The sequence below is a fragment of the Cucumis melo genome, chromosome 1 (assembly GCF_025177605.1).
Source record: "Cucumis melo cultivar AY chromosome 1, USDA_Cmelo_AY_1.0, whole genome shotgun sequence".
Taxonomy (NCBI): domain Eukaryota; kingdom Viridiplantae; phylum Streptophyta; class Magnoliopsida; order Cucurbitales; family Cucurbitaceae; genus Cucumis; species Cucumis melo.
Window position 1 is genome coordinate 8,297,290 of NC_066857.1, and position 25,364 is coordinate 8,322,653.

A 25,364-nucleotide genomic window follows, 5' to 3' on the forward strand; every position below is an offset into this window, starting at 1 on the left:
GTCTGGACAATATAAAGTTGTTCAAAAATCGCTACCTTAATGTCAGACAAAACTGTTACTTTATATATATGTTTTAATGAAAAAGGTGACGAATGTCATAAAATAGGAGACCGCATTGATCCAAACTAGAGTGTATGAACTAAACATACTAGCTGTGGGATTAAATATTTCAAAAGGGTCGGGATTCTCAACGTAGCAGTTTTTGAAAGAATGAACCAATTGTAGACATTTCCTAAAATTTAAGAAGGGAAGGACTGGCAAGTTTCGAGATCTTTTGTTCCGGGAGCGTCCATAGAATTTCAATAGGTTTCATATAGGATGGGTGTAACAGCATTTCACACTCAATTTATTTTACAATGTTTGAGCATAGAAAATAAAGATAAATTTGATATAGTATAGTAACGTGGTTACGTGCTACCCAAGGTAATAACAACATTTTTTTACAATAAAAACTGAATTTACAAATGTTTCGTTGTTAATTTTAAAATTTGTTTAGCATACTGTCATAATAATAAGAATCAATATGTCAAAGAAAAAAAACACAAGACATGTAACACAAAATATAGAAAATCTTTGCTTGCTAAATTTCAAATCTTCCTACGCGAAGTCTCTCTTTCCTTACCACAAACAATTTAACTTCAACAACGGTTTATTTTTTCAAGAAATGTGACAATATCTACGTAAAATTAAACTCTTCATTATTTCGAAGGTTGCAATATGGACTCTCTTTTTTTTTCTTTTTGTTTTATTCGTTTTACTGTTTTAATGTCCTCCCTCTTCCTTTTTGCCTCACCAACTTAATAGTCTCAATTTATGCCAACGAAAGGTAACTTTACTCATTTCTTATTTTGCACAAACGTTTAAACAATAACGTCGACAGTAAAAATTATAGTTTAAATATACACCATTCTTTACCAACACACGAGAAAACAACTTTTTTCTTTGCACATACCCTATGTGTTTATATTCACTATTTCTATCACGTCCCAATCAATACCAATACAAGACAAAAGGTATAAAGCCTCATATTCTTGTCTCTTCCTTTGTGTTTCAACCAACGCCTTAAAAATGGGCTCATCTCCAACACTTGCACTATCTTTGCTAATTTTCTTTTTATGTAACTTACGTGCAATTCAAGGATCGATCTTCATCCAACCAGTAACTACAGTTGTAATCGTCAACCAAATTGAATATGGCATTCCTGTCACCGTTCACTGCAAATCCAAGAACGATGACCTAGGAGTCCATGTCCTTCCGCTTGGACAAGGCTACTCGTTCAAGTTCAGACCCAACCTCGTGGGGACGACATTGTTTTTCTGCAGCTTCACATGGACTGGACAACACCAAATCTACTGGTTCAATATCTTTGACGACAAAAGGGATGCAGGGAAATGCACCACATGCAGATGGATCATTCATGAATATAGCATGTGCTTGCAAGACCCGACAAACCCTGGCAAAGATATATGCTATAACTACAGAGATAAGGAGCCAAGCATTGTGTAATGAAATATTTTGACATTATATCTTTTTCATGCAGTTGTTTCCAAGTGTTTAAATTCCATCTCAGTCAACTATAATGAAATGATATAAAAAAAAGACAAGTATATAAGTTCGCCCTTTCGCTCGCACTCTCCCTCTTTTGTGTTCAAAAGTAGGCAATATCTATTCTATAATTCGTTGTTTTCATCGTGCCATTCACATTATTGAAGACCCCGAAGAAATTAAATCATCACATAATTGAATCATTAATTTTGGTCTATAGATGAACTTCATCCTCTACATTTGAGCACCCATGTTCGACCACTCCCGAGAAAAGAACGAGGTGTTTTGGTAATTCTTCTTTATCGTCAACTGAAAACCTTGAGGGTCAACATTTCGAACAATTGAATCGATGTAGATTTAAATACGAAAGGATACCAAACTCAAATTTCTTCATATATTGATCGTTACAACTGTTGGTACGATTAAACCTGTGTTGCAAAACTCGAGGGTCAATACATGTAACGATTGAACCCACGTAGATTTAAATATTTGAGGATATACCAAACTCGAATTTCGTTATACAACAATCCTGAAGGGCGGTTCGCTGCCTCTTGTACTTTGATCGATAAACATGTAACTAGAGAAGTTTCTTGAAAAATGTTAAAATTTTCGACGTCTGGACAATATAAAGTTGTTCAAAAATCGCTACCTTAATGTCAGACAAAACTGTTACTTTATATATATGTTTTAATGAAAAAGGTGACGAATGTCATAAAATAGGAGACCGCATTGATCCAAACTAGAGTGTATGAACTAAACATACTAGCTGTGGGATTAAATATTTCAAAAGGGTCGGGTTTCTCAACGTAGCAGTTTATGAAAGAATGAACCAATTGTAGACATTTCCTAAAATTTAAGAAGGGAAGGACTGGCAACTTTCGAGATCTTTTGTTCCGGGAGCGTCCATAGAATTTCAATAGGTTTCATATAGGATGGGTGTAACAACATTTCACACTCAATTTATTTTACAATGTTTGAGCATAGAAAATAAAGATAAATTTGATATAGTACAGTAACGTGGTTACGTGCTACCCAAGATAATAACAACATTTTTTACAATAAAAACTGAATTAACAAATGTTTCGTTGTTAATTTTAAAATTTGTTTAGCATACTGTCATAATAATAAGAATCAATATGTCAAAGAAAAAAAACACAAGACATGTAACACAAAATATAGAAAATCTTTGCTTGCTAAATTTCAAATCTTCCTACGCGAAGTCTCTCTTTCCTTACCACAAACAATTTAACTTCAACAACAGTTTATTTTTTCAAGAAATGTGACAATATCTACGTAAAATCAAACTCTTCATTATTTCGAAGGTTGCAATATGGACTCTCTTTTTTTTCTTTTTGTTTTATTCGTTTTACTGTTTTAATGTCCTCCCCCTTCCTTTTTGCCTCACCAACTTAATAGTCTCAATTTATGCCAACGAAAGGTAACTTTACTCATTTCTTATTTTGCACAAACGTTTAAACAATAACGTCGACAGTAAAAATTATAGTTTAAATGTAAACCCGATATTTTCTTGATTTAATTTCTTTAAATGTGGAAAAAAAAAGAAAAAGAAAATGGAAATTAAGTGTAAATATAAATATATATATTTATATATTAAATAGTTTTATTAAATTAATTAAAGAAAAGAAAGAAAAGAAAGGACAAAAAGAAGAAAAGGAGAAGAAAATTTCATTTTCTCTTTTCTTCTTCTTCTTCTCTTCCCTGCACCGCCAAGAGTTTCAAGACATCCAAGTTCCCTTTATTTTTTTTTCTTTTTCCTTCTTCAATTTGCAAAGAACTTCTAAGAGAGAGTTTGGAAGAAGAAGAGAAATTTTACTAGAATTTTTAGGTTGAAGAAGAGGAGGAGAACTCAAGCAAAGTGTATCAATGGCTGAATTTTAGTTCATTCTGCACATCACTGGTTTTTAATTCGGTTTGAACTCTTCAAAAGGAATTAAGAGGTGAGATTTACATTTACTGAAAGTTAACTCATTTTTTAACAAACTTTATGAAGAACGTTGGAGAAAATTCGGATATTCATTTGGTGCTTTTTGATGAAGAAAACAGGGCAGTTTGTTTTCACTCCAAATCAGGAGGTCTCTGGTTTTTCTTGTATTTCAGAGTGTATCGGTGGAGTTAGAATCTCTATTTGGTATGGTTGGAAAGCTTATTCAATTTACTACTACTTTCATGAAATACAGGTACAGAAAAGCGTTGTTTGTCGGCTTCACGCCATCTTTCGGTCTAAGGTAGCAGGTAGTCTGGGAGGGGGTGTGACAACTTGGTATCAGAGCAGTTTGCTCCATGGGAATTATGGTAGAGTGGTTAGCTCTAAGAAGAAACTGGAAAGTAAATAATTGAAAGTCAAGTTAGCTTAAAGGGAACTAGTGGAGTATGGTCTAGGTAAGGGTAGAAGTGAGTCCAATTATTATTAATATGTGAGTAGACATTTAGTATCATGCATTTGAGTTAAGTATTTATAGTATGTCTAATGTATTGACATATTATAGGAGTCATGCCACCACGTACTGGTAGACGACGTCGGCAGAATCAGGACGGGATGCAAGGTCCTACCCAAGGTCCATCTGTAGGGGAATCTAGTACCCTAGGAGTTCGAGGTGGTGCAGGAAACAAGCAGTTTGCGAGAACAACACAGGAAATAGGAAGTCCAGATAGAGCAGAGCCTAGTGATCCAGAAAAGGCATATGGAATTGAACGGCTGAAGAAGTTAGGGCTACAGTGTTTGAAGGTTCCACAGATCCAGCTGATACAGAGAACTGGTTGAATATGCTTGAAAAGTGTTTTGATGTGATGAATTGTCCTGAGGAGCGAAAGGTTAGATTGGCCACATTTTTGTTGCAAAAAGAGGCTGAAGGATGGTGGAAATCTATATTAGCAAGACGCAGTGATGCACGTGTTTTAGACTGGCAGACTTTTAGAGGCATATTCGAAGATAAGTATTATCCCAGCACATACTGCGAAGCCAAGAGGGATGAATTTCTGGGGTTGAAACAAGGATCACTTTCAGTGGCTAAGTATGAGAGGAAGTATACCGAGCTTTCACGGTATGCTGACGTTATTGTAGCTTCTGAGAGTGACAGGTGTCGAAGGTTTGAAAGAGGGTTGCGTTTTGAAATACGTACCCCAGTTACAGCCATTCCTAAGTGGACGAATTTCTCTCAGTTAGTGGAGACTGCCCTTCGTGTGGAGCAGAGTATAACAGAAGAGAAATCGGCAGTGGAGCTTAGTCGTGGGACTTCAACAGCTAGTGGATTTAGAGGCCGTGAGCAGCGGAGGTTCACGCCTGGGATAAATATTTCAAGCCGTAAAGATTATAAGAATCGCTCTAGAGGCCAAGCATCGAGGAACGTGAGTTATGGTAGTGTTTTTCAGAGACAGAGCCATAGAATACCTAGTCAACCCATTAGACCAACAGTAAGATCGCAACAAGGTCAGGAGTCTATTGCTAGTATCGTCAGGCGAACACCATGCACGAGTTGTGGCAGGAACCATCGGGGTCAGTGTTTGGTAGGTGCCGGTGTATGTTACCAGTGCGGACAGCCAGGACATTTCAAGAAAGATTGTCCGCAGTTGAACATGATAGTTCAGAGAGATCAGGGAGTTGGGTCCGAGACAGTTGAGGAATCGAGAGTTTCAGTGGTTCCAACAGAGGGCACCAGTGGTGCAAGGCAAAAGGGAGTTGTTGGAAGACCGAGGCAACAGGGAAAAGTCTATGTTATGAATCAACAAGAAGCGGAGGACGCACCAAACGTTATTACTGGTACGATTCTTATTTGTAATGTACCTGCAGATGTTTTATTTGATCCAGGTGCTACGCATTCCTTTGTTTCTAGTATATTTCTGACTAAGTTGAATAGGATGCTAGAGCCTTTATCTGAGGGGTTAGCTATATACACTCCAGTTGGTGATGTTTTACTTGTTAATGAGGTGTTACGTAATTGTGAAGTTTTAGTATAAGGTATCAGTTTGCTAGTGGACTTGCTACCACTAGAGTTGCAGAGGTTAGATGTAATTTTGGGAATGGATTTCTTATTTGCTCACTATGCATCTATGGATTGCCATAGGAAGGAAGTGGTTTTCAGAAAACCAGGCATTGCTGAAGTGGTTTTTAGAGGTATGAGGAAGGTCGTTTCTAGAAGTTTAATCTCAGTTTTGAAAGCTGAGAAATTACTGAGGAAGGGTTGCACAGCGTTTCTTGCACACATCGTAGTAGTGCAGAGAGAAAAACTAAAGCCAGAAGATGTTCCTGTGGTGAAAGAGTTTCTTGATGTATTTCCAGATGATCTGTCAGGTTTGCCACCTGATAGAGAGATTGAGTTCACTATTGAATTATTACCAGGAACAGCACCTATTTCACAGGCCCCGTATAGAATGGCTCCAAGCGAGCTAAAAGAATTGAAGATGCAGTTACAAGAACTAGTTGACAAGGGATCCATCAGGACTAGTGTTTCGCCGTAGGGAGCACCAGTGCTTTTTGTGAAAAAGAAAGATGGTACCCTCAAATTATGTATTGACTATAGACAGTTAAACAAGGTTACAGTACGTAACAAGTATCCTTTACCACGCATCGATGACTTATTTGATCAACTAAGGGGAGCAGCGTTGTTCTCTAAGATTGACTTAAGGTCAGGATACCACCAGTTGAAGGTTAGAGAATCAGATATTGCTAAGACAGATTTAGAACGAGGTATGGGCATTATGAGTTTCGAGTTATGCCATTCGGTTTAACGAATGCGCCAGCGGTTTTCATGGATCTCATGAACATGATCTTCCATCGGTATTTAGATCAGTTTGTGATTGTGTTCATTGATGATATATTAGTTTACTCAGTTGACAGAGAATCTCATGAGGAACATCTGAGGATTGTTTTACAGACTCTACGTGAAAAACAGTTATACGCTAAGTTCAGCAAATGTGAGTTCTGGTTGGAACAAGTAGTATTTTTGGGGCATGTAGTTTCAGCAAAAGGAGTTAGTGTCGATCCATAAAAAGTAGAAGCGGTTGTCAATTGGGAAAGACCAATTAGTGCGACAGAAGTACGTAGTTTCCTGGGTTTGGCAGGATACTATAGGCGTTTTATTGAGGATTTCTCTCGATTGGCATTGCCTTTGACCGCTTTGACAAGGAAGAATGTTAAGTTTGAGTGGTCAGATAAATGCGAGCAAAGTTTTCAGGAATTAAAGAAAAGACTAGTTACAGCACCTATTTTGGCACTTCCTGTAACAGGGAAGGACTATATTATTTATTGTGATGCTTCTAGGCTAGGATTAGGTTGTGTGCTTATGCAAGATGGGAATGTAATAGCTTATGCTTCAAGGCAGTTGAAGGAGCATGAGTGTAATTACCCTACCCATGATCTTGAGCTAGCAGCAGTTGTTTTAGCACTAAAAATCTGGAGACACTATTTGTTCGGGGAAAAGTGCCATATTTTCACAGATCATAAAAGTCTGAAGTATATTTTTGATCAAAAAGAGCTAAATCTGAGACAAAGGCGATAGCAAGAACTGATTAAAGATTATGATTGTACTATAGAGTATCATCCAGGTAAGGCCAACGTAGTAGCAGATGCATTAAGTAGGAAGTCAAGACTTCCGAAGAGTGCCTTGTGTAGTATTCGAGTAGCTTTGTTGAATGAGTTAAGAGGTTCCAAGGCAGTAGTAACTACAGAGGATTCAGGAAGTCTCTTAGCTCAATTTCAGGTTCGGTCTCAGGTTCGGTCTTCTCTAGTAACTGAGATTGTAAGAAGACAGTCAGAAGACAGTAATTTACAGAAGAAGTTTGAGAAATCCAAGAAAGGCTTAGAGGTGGAGTTTGAGCTGAGAACAGATGGAGCCATTGTTAAACAGGGAAGATTATGTGTTCCGGATATCAGTGAGCTTAAGAATGCTATTCTAGAAGAAGCTCACAGTTTAGCTTACGCTATGCATCCAGGTAGCACCAAGATGTACAGAACTTTAAAGAAGACTTATTGGTGGTCTGGAATGAAGCAAGAGATAGCTGAATATGTTGATAGATGTTTGATTTGTCAACAGGTTAAACCAGTAAGACAGAGGCCAGGAGGATTTCTTAATCCTTTGCCAGTGCCAGAGTGGAAATGGGAGCATATTACTATGGATTTTCTATTTGGATTACCTCGTACATCTAGTGGACATGATGGTATATGGGTAATAGTAGACAGACTCACCAAGACGACACGATTTATACCGATTAAAATGACATCTACGTTAGAGCAGCTAGCGAGATTATATGTTGATAAAATTGTTAGTCAGTATGGAGTACCAATGTCCATAGTTTCAGATAGGGATCCGAGGTTTACTTCTAAATTTTGGCCTAGTTTACAGAAAGCAATGGGAACAGGGCTAAAGTTTAGTACATCATTTCATCCCCAAACAGATGGTCAGTCCGAGAGGACCATCCAAACTTTAGAGGACATGTTGAGAGCATGTGTCCTACAACTTAAAGGAAGTTGGGATACCCACTTGCCACTTATGGAGTTTGCTTATAATAATAACTATCAGTCTAGTATCGGTATGGCACCATATGAAGCCTTATACGGGAGACCATGCAGAACTCCTGTGTGCTGGAATGAAGTGGGAGAGCGGAAGTTAGTAGGTCCTGAGTTGGTTCAGATTACGACAAACAATATTAAGTTGATCAGAGAAAATCTGAGGAAAGCCCAAGATCGACAGAAAAGTTATGCGGATAAGCGACGAAGAAACCTAGAATTCCAAGTTGGAGATCAAGTTTTCTTGAAATTATCTCCATGGCGAGGTGTTATTCGTTTCGGAAGAAAAGGTAAGTTAAGTCCTAGATATATTGGGCCATATCAGATAACGGAACGAGTGGGACCAGCAGCGTATAGACTTGAGTTGCCAATAGAACTTGCACGAATACATGATGTTTTCCATGTATCCATGTTAAGAAAATATATACCAGATCCATCACATGTGTTGCAAGAGCAACCCGTTGAATTAAAAGAAGATTTGAGTTATGTTGAAGAACCATTTCAGATTCTCGACAGAAAGGAACAAGTTTTGAGAAACAAAACGATTCCACTCATAAAGGTTTTGTGGAGACATCATGGAGCGGAGGAGGCAACTTGGGAACCAGAATATCAGATGAAGAAGAGATATAAGATACTTTTCAGTTAAGGACATTCTAAATTTCGAGGACAAAATTTTCTAAAGGGAAGGGTAAGTTGTAAACCCGATATTTTCTTGATTTAATTTCTTTAAATGTGGAAAAAAAAAGAAAAAGAAAATGGAAATTAAGTGTAAATATAAATATATATATATTTATATATTAAATATTTTTATTAAATTAATTAAAGAAAAGAAAGAAAAGAAAGGACAAAAAGAAGAAAAGGAGAAGAAAATTTCATTTTCTCTTTTCTTCTTCTTCTTCTCTTCCCTTCACCGCCAAGAGTTTCAAGACATCCAAGTTCCCTTTATTTTTTTTTCTTTTTCCTTCTTCAATTTGCAGAGAACTTCTAAGAGAGAGTTTGGAAGAAGAAGAGAAATTTTACTAGAATTTTTAGGTTGAAGAAGAGGAGGAGAACTCAAGCAAAGTGTATCAATGGCTGAATTTTAGTTCATTCTGCACATCACTGGTTTTTAATTCGGTTTGAACTCTTCAAAAGGAATTAAGAGGTGAGATTTACATTTACTGAAAGTTAACTCATTTTTAAACAAACTTTATGAAGAACGTTGGAGCAAATTCGGATATTCATTTGGTGCTTTTTGATGAAGAAAACAGGGCAGTTGGTTTTCACTCGAAATCAGGAGGTCTCTGGTTTTTCTTGTATTTCAGAGTGTATCGGTGGAGTTAGAATCTCTATTTGGTATGGTTGGAACGCTTATTCAATTTACTACAACTTTCATGAAGAAATTGTAAACCAAAAACGTCTAAAAATTGGTTAAATGGTAGGAACAAGTTAAAGAGGTCGTGTGCGCGCAATTCTGGAAGTGGTTCTGTTTTGAGGGTTATATGTGTTTATGCACGGGGAATCAGATTTATATGTCTTCAGGTAAGTTTTAGAGGATCTCAAAATGAAGATTTTGATATAAAGAACACTCATTTTGGTTAAGTATTGAGAAAGTTATAGTCCTTTGAAATTTATGTTAGAAATCTGGAAATTTTAGAGAATTGTTGAAATAGGATTTTATTTCTTAAGCTTTGTTTTCGTGAGCGTCATCTTTGGTGCGACATGTTATGTATATCTTTAGGAAACCAGAATGTTTAGGGTTTTAATACTCGGTTGGGTTGTTGGCAGGCCGTGAAGAATTAAACCGAGCTTATAGACCAAGGATCTAGCCCAAGACTGTGAGTGACAAAACCAACTTTGAAATATTTTCCATAACTGTTATTATGATTGAATGCGATAAATGTTTATTTACGAAGCCATGAAAGGTATTTGAATTTCATGACTATTTTCAAGTATACATTTGGAGACTAGATTTCTTAAAGAAATTTATGCTAGCACGTAGATATTAAATGTTTGGAAAGTATTTAAACCACAATATTTTAAGCAAAGCATGAATTAGTATGAAGTTTTGTTTTAAGAACTACAATTTTCCACGAAAGAGCTGAGTAAAGTTCGAGCTTTGTGTAAAATTTATAAGCAGGCATGTTTTAATATTTTATGATGATTTATGAAATTTTCATTAACTACATGACTGAGATCTTGAGCCTGAGGCTAGAGATTACCGTGTGCACACTGGTTAGATTTCGTTGTTGACGTTGAGTGTACTCCGTAACAACGATGTTGTCGTGAGTGCTGGGCGGGCCCCACTACGACAAAGACGATGGGAGTGCTGGGCGGGCCCCACTACATCGTAGTGCTTGTAAACGTTGTTGTACTAGGTGTACCCTACACAACGTAGATTCGTCATGTTAGTTAAAATGCTTCGATATACTTGATATGCCTTGCTAGATTTCAATGATGAACATGCTGAGTATTTAAGGAAGCTATTCTTACTACTACACATTTACATTTACGACTTGTATAAACAGATTTATATCTGTAAAGTTTTCACGTTCTCTTATCTTTAAATTCATAGTTTTAAACTGAGTCACTCACTGAGCTTCATAGCTCACCCTTTCAAAAATGTTTTACCCATTTTCCAGGTAGAGATCGAGTTCCCGGTGCCTGATAGACTGCCTTAGTCTGCGGAAGCTTCATTATCGATTGCCAGTACGTGTTTTGAGTTGGGCATAGAATCTGTTGTGTTGTGATGTATATACACCCTTGTATGTTATAGATACTCCACAGTTTGTATAAGCTTTAGGAGCTGTCGTTGTGTAAGTTTTGTTGGTTATATTTTGATTAAAGTGTCTTTAGGTTTACTCGTGAAATCGGTAAATTTTGAGGTACACTTCATGTATGTGTTTGACTAGCTGTGTTTCACTAGCCTAGGATCTGCTGTGTTTTGTGGCATGTAAAATAGTTTATATACTAGATTGGCAAGTTTATCACATGAAAGTTTTAAGCAGAGTCTACAGATACAGGTACAGAAAAGCGTTGTTTGTCGGCTTCACGCCATCTTTCGGTCTAAGGTAGCAGGTAGTCCGGGAGGGGGTGTGACATTAAATATACACCATTCTTTACCAACACACGAGAAAACAACTTTTTTCTTTGCACATACCCTATGTGTATATATTCACTATTTCTATCACGTCCCAATCAATACCAATACAAGACAAAAGGTATAAAGCCTCATATTCTTGTCTCTTCCTTTGTGTTTCAACCAACGCCTTAAAAATGGGCTCATCTCCAACACTTGCACTATCTTTGCTAATTTTCTTTTTATGTAACTTACGTGCAATTCAAGGATCGATCTTCATCCAACCAGTAACTACAATTGTAATCGTCAACCAAATTGAATATGGCATTCCTGTCACCGTTCACTGCAAATCCAAGAACGATGACCTAGGAGTCCATGTCCTTCCGCTTGGACAAGGCTACTCGTTCAAGTTCAGACCCAACCTCGTGGGGACGACATTGTTTTTCTGCAGCTTCACATGGACTGGACAACACCAAATCTACTGGTTCAATATCTTTGACGACAAAAGGGATGCAGGGAAATGCACCACATGCAGATGGATCATTCATGAATATAGCATGTGCTTGCAAGACCCGACAAACCCTGGGAAAGATATATGTTATAACTACGGAGATAAGGAGCCAAGCATTGCGTAATGAAATATTTTGACATTATATCTTTTTCATGCAGTTGTTTCCAAGTGTTTAAATTCCATCTCAGTCGACTATAATGAAATGATATAAAAAAAAGACAAGTATATAAGTTCGCCCTTTCGCTCGCACTCTCCCTCTTTTGTGTTCAAAAGTAGGCAATATCTATTCTATAATTCGTTGTTTTCATCGTGCCATTCACATGATTGAAGACCCCGAAGAAATTAAATCATCACATAATTGAATCATTAATTTTGGTCTATAGATGAACTTCATCCTCTACATTTGAGCACCCATGTTCGACCACTCCCGAGAAAAGAACGAGGTGTTTTGGTAATTCTTCTTTATCGTCAACTGAAAACCTCGAGGGTCAACATTTCGAACAATTGAATCGATGTAGATTTAAATACGAAAGGATACCAAACTCAAATTTCTTCATATATTGATCGTTACAACTGTTGGTACGATTAAACCTGTGTTGCAAAACTCGAGGGTTAATACATGTAACGATTGAACCCACGTAGATTTAAATATTTGAGGATATACCAAAGTCGAATTTCGTTATACAACAATCATGAAGGGCGGTTCGCTGCCTCTTGTACTTTGATCGATAAACATGTAACTAGAGAAGTTTCTTGAAAAATGTGAAAATTTTCGACGTCTGGACAATATAAAGTTGTTCAAAAATCGCTACCTTAATGTCAGACAAAACTGTTACTTTATATATATGTTTTAATGAAAAAGGTGACGAATGTCATAAAATAGGAGACCGCATTGATCCAAACTAGAGTGTATGAACTAAACATACTAGCTGTGGGATTAAATATTTCAAAAGGGCCAGGTTTCTCAACGTAGCAGTTTATGAAAGAATGAACCAATTGTAGACATTTCCTAAAATTTAAGAAGGGAAGGACTGGCAAGTTTCGAGATCTTTTGTTCCGGGAGCGTCCATATACTTTCAATAGGTTTCATATAGGATGGATGTAACAGCATTTCACACTCAGTTTATTTTACAATGTTTGAGCATAGAAAATAAAGATAAATTTGATATAGTACAGTAACGTGGTTACGTGCTACCCAAGATAATAACAACATTTTTTACAATAAAAACTGAATTTACAAATGTTTCGTTGTTAATTTTAAAATTTGTTTAGCATACAGTCATAATAATAAGAATCAATATGTCAAAGAAAAAAAACACAAGACATGTAACACAAAATATAGAAAATCTTTGCTTGCTAAATTTCAAATCTTCCTATGCGAAGTCTCTCTTTCCTTACCACAAACAATTTAACTTCAACAACAGTTTATTTTTTCAAGAAATGTGACAATATCTACGTAAAGTTAAACTCTTCATTATTTCGAAGGTTGCAATATGGGCTCTCTTTTTTTTCTTTTTGTTTTATTCGTTTTACTGTTTTAATGTCCTCCCCCTTCCTTTTTGCCTCACCAACTTAATAGTCTCAATTTATGCCAACGAAAGGTAACTTTACTCATTTCTTATTTTGCACAAATGTTTAAACAATAACGTCGACAGTAAAAATTATAGTTTAAATATACACCATTCTTTACCAACACACGAGAAAACAACTTTTTTCTTTGCACATACCCTATGTGTATATATTCACTATTTCTATCACGTCCCAATCAATACCAATACAAGACAAAAGGTATAAAGCCTCATATTCTTGTCTCTTCCTTTGTGTTTCAACCAACGCCTTAAAAATGGGCTCATCTCCAACACTTGCACTATCTTTGCTAATTTTCTTTTTATGTAACTTACGTGCAATTCAAGGATCGATCTTCATCCAACCAGTAACTACAGTTGTAATCGTCAACCAAATTGAATATGGCATTCCTGTCACCGTTCACTGCAAATCCATGAACGATGACCTAGGAGTCCATGTCCTTCCGCTTGGACAAGGCTACTCGTTCAAGTTCAGACCCAACCTCGTGGGGACGACATTGTTTTTCTGCAGCTTCACATGGACTGGACAACACCAAATCTACTGGTTCAATATCTTTGACGACAAAAGGGATGCAGGGAAATGCACCACATGCAGATGGATCATTCATGAATATAGCATGTGCTTGCAAGACCCGACAAACCCTGGCAAAGATATATGCTATAACTACGGAGATAAGGAGCCAAGCATTGCGTAATGAAATATTTTGACATTATATCTTTTTCATGCAGTTGTTTCCAAGTGTTTAAATTCCATCTCAGTCGACTATAATGAAATGATATAAAAAAAAGACAAGTATATAAGTTCGCCCTTTCGCTCGCACTCTCCCTCTTTTGTGTTCAAAAGTAGGCAATATCTATTCTATAATTCGTTGTTTTCATCGTGCCATTCACATGATTGAAGACCCCGAAGAAATTAAATCATCACATAATTGAATCATTAATTTTGGTCTATAGATGAACTTCATCCTCTACATTTGAGCACCCATGTTCGACCACTCCCGAGAAAAGAACGAGGTGTTTTGGTAATTCTTCTTTATCGTCAACTGAAAACCTCGAGGGTCAACATTTCGAACAATTGAATCGATGTAGATTTAAATACGAAAGGATACCAAACTCAAATTTCTTCATATATTGATCGTTACAACTGTTGGTACGATTAAACCTGTGTTGCAAAACTCGAGGGTTAATACATGTAACGATTGAACCCACGTAGATTTAAATATTTGAGGATATACCAAAGTCGAATTTCGTTATACAACAATCATGAAGGGCGGTTCGCTGCCTCTTGTACTTTGATCGATAAACATGTAACTAGAGAAGTTTCTTGAAAAATGTGAAAATTTTCGACGTCTGGACAATATAAAGTTGTTCAAAAATCGCTACCTTAATGTCAGACAAAACTGTTACTTTATATATATGTTTTAATGAAAAAGGTGACGAATGTCATAAAATAGGAGACCGCATTGATCCAAACTAGAGTGTATGAACTAAACATACTAGTTGTGGGATTAAATATTTCAAAAGGGCCGGGTTTCTCAACGTAGCAGTTTATGAAAGAATGAACCAATTGTAGACATTTCCTAAAATTTAAGAAGGGAAGGACTGGCAAGTTTCGAGATCTTTTGTTCCGGGAGCGTCCATATACTTTCAATAGGTTTCATATAGGATGGATGTAACAGCATTTCACACTCAGTTTATTTTACAATGTTTGAGCATAGAAAATAAAGATAAATTTGATATAGTACAGTAACGTGGTTACGTGCTACCCAAGATAATAACAACATTTTTTAAAATAAAAACTGAATTTACAAATGTTTCGTTGTTAATTTTAAAATTTGTTTAGCATACTGTCATAATAATAAGAATCAATATGTCAAAGAAAAAAAACACAAGGCATGTAACACAAAATTTAGAAAATCTTTGCTTGCTAAATTTCAAATCTTCCTACGCGAAGTCTCTCTTTCCTTACCAAAACAATTTAACTTCAACAACAGTTTATTTTTTCAAGAAATGTGACAATATCTATGTAAAATCAAACTCTTCATTATTTCGAAGGTTGCAATATGGACTCTCTTTTTTTTCTTTTTGTTTTATTCGTTTTACTGTTTTAATGTCCTCCCCCTTCCTTTTTGCCTCACCAACTTCATAATCTCAATTTATGCCAACGAAAGGTAACTTTACTCATTTCTTATTTTGCACAAACGTTTAAACAATAACGTCGACAGTAAAAATTATAGTTTAAATGTACACCATTCTTTACCAACACACGAGAAAACAACTTTTTTCTTTGCACATACCCTATGTGTATATACTCACTATTTCTATCACGTCCCAATCAATACCAATACAAGACAAAAGGTATAAAGCCTCATATTCTTGTCTCTTCCTTTGTGTTTCAACCAACGCCTTAAAAATGGGCTCATCTCCAACACTTGCACTGTAACGACCCAACTCTTTATACTAAGCTGAGGTCGTTACTAAAAAGAAACAAGGACAAGAGACACTTTTTGAAACGAGGGAAGAATAAATTTTCATTAAAAACGGAATATTAAAACACTGAAACATAAACGCGGAAGCAAAACTGAGTCCCCATATGGCATGTCACGGATCCTTCTCTGTCGCTCGCCAGCTTTCCTCTACCTTTACCTTCGCCTGAAATGTTAAACATAGAAAGAGTGAGTATAAACATATACTCAGTAAGGGACCTACTACTAGACCCGCTAGGTGTCTGTTAACTTCCCATTAGAGTCCTGAAAATGGTACCCAATCTCTGGCACGTTCCCGAACACGTGCAACATGCGCTCCCGTAGGAACGAAAATCTGGTCTTCGGTGTCCCGAGGGAACACCTAGGACATGCTGGTCTGTAGTGAACCAGGGGGTAACACTAAGACAATCGGGATGCGAGGACCCCGTCGAATCACTCGAATCATATCTATATCCATGCTAGACTGGCGTCCCGTCGGACCACACAGTCCTAAATAGGTGGTGATCCCGAAGGACACCCATGCAGGTACGACTCTAATAGACAAAGTTAACAGAACACTCTATCCATAGCATGTAGCATAACATAACATCATAACATGGCATGAGTATTCATCATAACGTCCTTATTCATGTGATTAATATATCATGTATCATAAACATCATAAACATACCAGTCATCATCGTCAATCATAGTATCAGTCATCATCATCAATTTCAATATCAATCATCACAAACACAATATCAATCATCATTTATAGCATCACATTATGCATCTTAGCTACCATCGATGCATAATCATAATTACATGCGGTCTCTTAAATTCAGTTCGAAGGTCTAGTAGGAGAATCTCTTATCTGGAGATTATAGCCAAACAAAGGTACTCCCTAGTTGACTGTAAAATTCTCCAATTAACTTGATCCTAATCATAAAAGGAAAACTTAGTATCTTAATTAATGAAATTAGTAATTGGCTAACATCCAAAAATTCTCCCAAATTAATTAACTTTCTAATAAAAAAAGGGTTGAAACCAATTCAACCTTGATTGGGAAAAATCCAAGATTTAGATCTTAAAAAGTTTAGCCAATTGAACCTTTTACAGAAAACCCAAATAGATCCAAAATTAAATTAATAAAATATTAATTTAATTTTATTGGCTTACCAAGGTTACTCAGATGGAGGTTGGAAAATCCTCTTATCCTTGATGAAAAATTCATCACTTTAAATCCTCAAGCTTCCAAAGAGACCAATCTTAACTTCAACTGAGGCGACGACAATAGAGGGTTATCTTAGAGAAAAAGATAAAGAACCTTTTTCTTTTTCCTTTATTTACATCTTAAGCATTCTAATGCTATTTATAGACCCAAATAATAACAATAATAATAATAATAATTATTATTTCCTTTTCCTTTTCCTTTTAGGATATATATAAATAATACCAAAAAAATATACATATATCTTTATTCCCATTATCTTTCCTAAATAAATGCCTTAATCATAGGCATTTATAACCATTAATAATAATAATAATACTTCTTTATTATTATTATTTTTCTCTCACCAAAATCTACAATGAACATATATATTTATTTAAACCATCATTTTCTCTTTTAAATAAATATATATCTTTTTCGTCCAATCAAATCAACCATCTCTCTTCTCATGGATTATCTTCTTTTCTAAACAAATATAATTATATTCCATCATATAATTAACTTCACTTTTCCATATTATTAATTAAATATATATATCCACATATATATACTCAATTAATTACAATTCCACAAAACTAACTTTTCCCTCCAAAATCTCAAATTAACTTAAATTCTCAATTCTTTTAATCAATCAAATCTTTTCCAATAAATCACTTATAACTTCAAACATGAATTATCTTAACCCAACCATAACAATTTCACTCCAGAATCAATATTTATCTTTCTACATAATAATTAATTATCTTCCACAATAACTAATTATTATTTATCTTTCTCCAAAGTAATTATCCTTTTACAAATAATTGTATTTTTCCAAAATATAATTATTTTACTTTTTCTCCTTACTAAATATCCTTTCCCCAAAATACAACTATCTTTTCCTTTAACATAATAATTATATATATATTTCCACATATACATATAATTATTAAATCTCCAACAAAGTTTTCACCACACAATTTAATTAAATAACGTCCATAATTATTTAATTAAATTCAACTTCAACAACACTAAAAGTCCACAACTTTACTTAATCCTCTTAACCTACCATTTAATCTAAAAACTCGACAAACTCCACATGCCAAAACCTTTGATTAATTAAATATTCATTTAATTAATTAAATATTCATTCAAGAAATATTTAATTAATTTCAATTCTCACATAACTCAAATAATTCTCATTAATTGGATTCAAAATAACGCCCAATAATTTAAATCTAGATAAACAAAATTAAGATAACTGATTCCAAAATTTCCCTCCTTTAACAACTTTCGTCCTCGAAAGTTCTAATCTTTGAACAACTTGGGATAATTGGCTCTCACGTCTTAATTAATAACAAATTCTACCGAATTCCAAAATCTTTAATTAAATATACACACCCATGTATATATATTTAATTAATCCAACACAAAACAACCGAATATATTCCTTAACTTTGAAGTCCACTTAATGTAATACCCATAATAAGTTCCTTAAATTTATTGGGTGTTACAATCTTCCCTCGCTAAGAAACTTTCGTCCTCGAAAGTTTTAGTCCTCGAACAATTTCGAGTATCGAGCTCCCTTGTCATACTCTTGTTCCTAAGTAGCCTTCTCAACTTGGTAACTCTGCCATAAAATTTTCTTAAGTGCAACACTCATGTTGCGCAATGCTCTACCTCACTTGACAAAATATTACTTTTTCAAATACTTTTCTTCTCTTTACACTTATCCAAGTAAAACTTAATTCATAAACCTTCAAAAACTACGTTCTATTTTCCAACTTCGAACTTCCAACCTTAATAAGGTATTCTGCACCATTTAGCAATCTTTAGAACTCACTAATTTCTCTTTTCTTGTTTGATAAAGTTCAAACTTTTGTCCAACTATTGGCTTTCTTTAATGACATCAACTTAGCTAGTTTATTCTAAAGAAGTTCGTTATTTCATCACTTGTACTTTAAACTAGCTATAACTTATCCTTCATGGTAAACTCAAAAACAGTTTCTTGAAGTCTCACCAAAATAACTATGCACTAAAGTTTGCTTTGTTCCTTCTCCAGCAACTCAATTCTAAACACAATCAAATGTGATTGATATACTTGAACTTAACCATGCCTTTAGTTCCCTTTAAAACCACCAACATAACTTATTTCTTAGATATCCAGTCACAAAACAGTTCATCACACTGAACACGTCCAACTCTTTTGCCTACTCAATCACCCCTTTGAGCATCTTTACGTGCCAACATTTTTCTTAAAACTTTACCACCAAAGCCATCACCATTAAATCATAACATTCATGCAGTTCTAGTTTAATACAGGTAAGGTCACGTGCATATTCATAATCATGTATCATAAAATACATACCTGGCGAGTGACGAAGGACCGTAATAGCCATATATAGAGACAAAATCAGAGACTCACATCGTAAGTTAGTCTACAGAACCTAAAAGCTGACGCTCTGATACCAACTGTAACGACCCAACTCTTTATACTAAGCTGAGGTCGTTACTAAACAGAAACAATGACAAGAGACACTTTTTGAAACGAGGGAAGAATAAATTTTCATTAAAAACAGAATAAATTATGTAACTTACGTGCAATTCAAGGATCGATCTTCATCCAACCAGTAACTACAGTTGTAATCGTCAACCAAATTGAATATGGCATTCCTGTCACCGTTCACTGCAAATCCAAGAACGATGACCTAGGAGTCCATGTCCTTCCGCTTGGACAAGGCTACTCGTTCAAGTTCAGACCCAACCTCGTGGGGACGACATTATTTTTCTGCAACTTCACATGGACTGGACAACACCAAATCTACTGGTTCAATATCTTTGACGACAAAAGGGATGCAGGGAAATGCACCACATGCAGATGGATCATTCATGAATATAGCATGTGCTTGCAAGACCCGACAAACCATGGCAAAGATATATGCTATAACTACGGAGATAAGGAGCCAAGCATTGCGTAATGAAATATTTTGACATTATATCTTTTTCATGCAGTTGTTTCCAAGTGTTTAAATTCCATCTCAGTCAACTATAATGAAATGATATAAAAAAAAGACAAGTATATAAGTTCGCCCTTTCGCTCGCACTCTCCCTCTTTTGTGTTCAAAAGTAGGCAATATCTATTCTATAATTCGTTGTTTTCATCGTGCCATTCACATGATTGAAGACCCCGAAGAAATTAAATCATCACATAATTGAATCATTAATTTTGGTCTATAGATGAACTTCATCCTCTACATTTGAGCACCCATGTTCGACCACTCCCGAGAAAAGAACGAGGTGTTTTGGTAATTCTTCTTTATCGTCAACTGAAAACCTCGAGGGTCAACATTTCGAACAATTGAATCGATGTAGATTTAAATACGAAAGGATACCAAACTCAAATTTCTTCATATATTGATCGTTACAACTGTTGGTACGATTAAACCTGTGTTGCAAAACTCGAGGGTCAATGCATGTAACGATTGAACCCACGTAGATTTAAATATTTGAGGATATACCAAACTCGAATTTCGTTATACAACAATCATGAAGGGCGGTTCGCTGCCTCTTGTACTTTGATCGATAAACATGTAACTAGAGAAGTTTCTTGAAAAATGTGAAAATTTTCGACGTCTGGACAATATAAAGTTGTTCAAAAATCGCTACCTTAATGTCAGACAAAACTGTTACTTTATATATATGTTTTAATGAAAAAGGTGACGAATGTCATAAAATAGGAGACCGCATTGATCCAAACTAGAGTGTATGAACTAAACATACCAGCTGTGGGATTAAATATTTCAAAAGGGCCGGGTTTCTCAACGTAGCAGTTTATGAAAGAATGAACCAATTGTAGACATTTCCTAAAATTTAAGAAGGGAAGGACTGGCAAGTTTCGAGATCTTTTGTTCCGGGAGCGTCCATAGAATTTCAATAGGTTTCATATAGGATGGGTGTAACAGCATTTCACACTCAATTTATTTTACAATGTTTGAGCATAGAAAATAAAGATAAATTTGATATAGTACAGTAACGTGGTTACGTGCTACCCAAGGTAATAACAACATTTTTTACAATAAAAACTGAATTTACAAATTTTTCGTTGTTAATTTTAAAATTTGTTTAGCATACTGTCATAATAATAAGAATCAATATGTCAAAGAAAAAAAACACAAGACATGTAACACAAAATATAGAAAATCTTTGCTTGCTAAATTTCAAATCTTCCTACGCGAAGTCTCTCTTTCCTTACCACAAACAATTTAACTTCAACAACAGTTTATTTTTTCAAGAAATGTGACAATATCTACGTAAAATTAAACTCTTTATTATTTAGAAGGTTGCAATATGGACTCTGTTTTTTTTCTTTTTGTTTTATTCGTTTTACTGTTTTAATGTCCTCCCCTTTCCTTTTTGCCTCACCAACTTACTAATCTCAATTTATGCCAACGAAATGTAACTTTACTCATTTCTTATTTTGCACAAACGTTTAAACAATAACGTCGACAGTAAAAATTATAGTTTAAATGTACACCATTCTTTACCAACACACGAGAAAACAACTTTTTTCTTTGCACATACCCTATGTTTATATATTCACTATTTCTATCACGTCCCAATCAATACCAATACAAGACAAAAGGTATAAAGCCTCATATTCTTGTCTCTTCCTTTGTGTTTCAACCAACGCCTTAAAAATGGGCTCATCTCCAACACTTGCACTATCTTTGCTAATTTTCTTTTTATGTAACTTACGTGCAATTCAAGGATCGATCTTCATCCAACCAGTAACTACTGTCACACCCCCTCCCGGACTACCTGCTACCTTAGACCGAAAGATGGCGTGAAGCCGACGTACAACGTTATTCTGTACCTGTATCTGTCGACTCTGCTTAAAACTTTCATGTGATGAACTTGCCAATCCAGTATATAAACTATTGTACATGCCACAAAACACATCGGATCCTAGGCTAGTCAAACACAGCTAGTCAAACACATACATGAAGTGTACCTCAAAATTTACCAGTTTCACGAGTAAACCTAAAGACACCTTAATCAAAATATAACCAACAAAATTTACACAACTACAGCTCCTAAAGCTTATACAAACTGTGGAGTATCTATAACATACAAGGGTGTGAATACATCACAACACAACAGACTTTATGCCCAACTCAAAACACGTACTGGCAATCGATAATGAAGCTTCCGCAGACTAAGGCAGTCTATCAGGCACCGGGAAGTCGATCTCTACCTGGAAAATGGGTAAAACATTTTGGAAAGGGTGAGCTATGGAGCTCAGTGAGTGACTCAGTTTAAAACTATGAATTTAAAGATAAGAGCACGTGAAAACTTTACACATATAAATCTGTTTATACAAGTCGTAAATGTAAATGTGTAATAGTAAGAATAGCTTCCTTAAATACTCAGCATGTTCATCATTGAAATCTAGCAAGGCATATCAAGTATATCGAAGCATTTTAACTAACATGACGAATCTACGTTGTGTAGGGTACACCTAGTACAACAACGTTTACAAGCACTACGATGTAGTGGGGCCCGCCCAGCACTCCCATCGTCTTTGTCGTAGTGGGGCCCGCCCAGCACTCACGACAGCATCGTTGTTACGGAGTACACTCAACGTCAACAACGAAATCTAACCAGTGTGCACACGGTAATCTCTAGCCTCAGGCTCAAGATCTCAGTCATGTAGTTAATGAAAATTTCATAAATCATCATAAAATATTAAAACATGCCTGCTTATAAATTTTACACAAAGCTCGAACTTTACTCAGCTCTTTCGTGGAAAATTGTAGTTCTTAAAACAAAACTTCATACTAATTCATGCTTTGCTTAAAATATTGTGGTTTAAATACGTTCCAAACATTTAATATCTACGTGCTAGCATAAATTTCTTTAAGAAATCTAGTCTCCAAATGTATACTTGAAAATAGTCATGAAATTCAAATACCTTTCATGGCTTCGTAAATAAACATTTATCGCATTCAATCATAATAACAATTATGGAAAGTATTTCAAAGTTGGTTTTGTCACGCACAGTCTTGGGCTAGATCCTTGGTCTATAAGCTCGGTTTAATTCTTCTCGGCCTGCCAACAACCCAACCGAGTATTAAAACCTTAAACATTCTGGTTTCCTAAAGATATACATAACATGTCGCACCAAAGATGACGCTCGAAAACAAAGCTTAAGAAATAAAATCCTATTTCAACAATTCTCTAAAATTTCCAGATTTCTAACATAAACTTCAAAGAACTATAACTTTCTCAATACTTAACCAAAATGAGTGTTCTTTATATCAAACTCTTCATTTTGAGATCCTCTAAAACTTACCTGAAGACATATAAATCTGATTCCCCGTGCATAAACACATATAACCCTCAAAACAGAACCACTTCCAGAATCGCGCGCACACGACCTCTTTAACTTGTTCCTACAATTTAACCAATTTTTAGTCGTTTTTGGTTTACAATTTATTCATGAAAGTTGTAGTAAATTGAATAAGCTTTCCAACCATACCAAATAGAAATTCTAACTTCACCGATACACTCTGAAATACAAGAAAAACCAGAGACCTCCTGATTTCGAGTGAAAACCAACTGCCCTGTTTTCTTCATCAAAAAGCACCAAATGAAAATCCGAATTTGCTCCAACGTTCTTCATAAAGTTTGTTTAAAAATGAGTTAACTTTCAGTAAATGTAAATCTCACCTCTTAATTCCTTTTGAAGAGTTCAAACCGAATTAAAAACCAGTGATGTGCAGAATGAACTAAAATTCAGCCATTGATACACTTTGCTTGAGTTCTCCTCCTCTTCTTCAACCTAAAAATTCTAGTAAAATTTCTCTTCTTCTTCCAAACTCTCTCTTAGAAGTTCTCTGCAAATTGAAGAAGGAAAAAGAACAAAAAAATAAAGGGAACTTGGATGTCTTCAAACTTGGCGGTGAAGGGAAGAGAAGAAGAAGAAGAAAAGAGAAAATGAAAATTTCTTCTCCTTTTCTTCTTTTTGTCCTTTCTTTTCTTTCTTTTCTTTAATTAATTTAATAAAACTATTTAATATATAAATATATATATATATTTATATTTACACTTAATTTCCATTTTTTTTCCACATTTAAAGAAATTAAACCAAGAAAGTATCGGGTTTACAACTACTGTTGTAATCGTCAACCAAATTGAATATGGCATTCCTGTCACCGTTCACTGCAAATCCAAGAACGATGACCTAGGAGTCCATGTCCTTCCGCTTGGACAAGGCTACTCGTTCAAGTTCAGACCCAACCTCGTGGGGACGACATTGTTTTTCTGCAGCTTCACATGGACTGGACAACACCAAGTCTACTGGTTCAATATCTTTGACGACAAAAGGGATGCAGGGAAATGCACCACATGCAGATGGATCATTCATGAATATAGCATGTGCTTGCAAGACCCGACAAACCCTGGCAAAGATATATGCTATAACTACGGAGATAAGGAGCCAAGCATTGTGTAATGAAATATTTTGACATTATATCTTTTTCATGCAGTTGTTTCCAAGTGTTTAAATTCCATCTCAGTCGACCATAATGAAATGATATAAAAAAAAGACAAGTATATAAGTTCGCCCTTTCGCTCGCACTCTCCCTCTTTTGTGTTCAAAAGTAGGCAATATCTATTCTATAATTCGTTGTTTTCATCGTGCCATTCACATGATTGAAGACCCCGAAGAAATTAAATCATCACATAATTGAATCATTAATTTTGGTCTATAGATGAACTTCATCCTCTACATTTGAGCACCCATGTTCGACCACTCCCGAGAAAAGAACGAGGTGTTTTGGTAATTCTTCTTTATCGTCAACTGAAAACCTCAAGGGTCAACATTTCGAACAATTGAATCGATGCAGATTTAAATACGAAAGGATACCAAACTCAAATTTCTTCATATATTGATCGTTACAACTGTTGGTACGATTAAACCTGTGTTGCAAAACTCGAGGGTCAATACATGTAACGATTGAACCCACGTAGATTTAAATATTTGAGGATATACCAAACTCGAATTTCGTTATACAACAATCATGAAGGGCGGTTCGCTGCCTCTTGTACTTTGATCGATAAACATGTAACTAGAGAAGTTTCTTGAAAAATGTTAAAATTTTCGACGTCTGCACAATATAAAGTTGTTCAAAAATCGCTACCTTAATGTCAGACAAAACTGTTACTTTATATATATGTTTTAATGAAAAAGGTGACGAATGTCATAAAATAGGAGACCGCATTGATCCAAACTAGAGTGTATGAACTAAACATACTAGCTGTGGGATTAAATATTTCAAAAGGGTTGGTGTAACGACCCAACTTTCCGGACTAAGATGAGGTCACTACTCAATACCAAAACTCGACCACACAACATAAAATTCATAACGGATCTGTCACGATTTCTCAAAACGTTAGAAATATTAC

The 25,364-nt window shown here is 35.4% G+C and overlaps 1 protein-coding gene across 37 annotated transcripts in view; it reads left to right on the forward strand.

Moving 5' to 3' along the window:
- The first annotated feature begins 3,336 nt into the window (after window positions 1-3,336).
- The window catches only part of LOC127150751 (uncharacterized), a 53,137-nt gene continuing 31,109 nt past the window's right edge, over window positions 3,337-25,364 (forward strand). For 2 of the 37 annotated variants that reach the window (XR_007823311.1, XM_051089352.1), the window contains exons 1-4: window positions 8,886-9,403; window positions 9,490-9,589; window positions 9,836-9,885; window positions 10,690-10,756. The gene's annotated coding sequence lies outside the window, so the exon portion shown is untranslated. Of the gene's footprint in view, window positions 3,504-3,609; window positions 3,744-4,052; window positions 5,324-8,884; window positions 9,404-9,489; window positions 9,590-9,835; window positions 9,973-10,689; window positions 10,757-25,364 lie in introns of those variants that run through there. The other 35 variants (XR_007823343.1, XR_007823383.1, XR_007823367.1 and 32 more) reach the window with 32 other exon arrangements.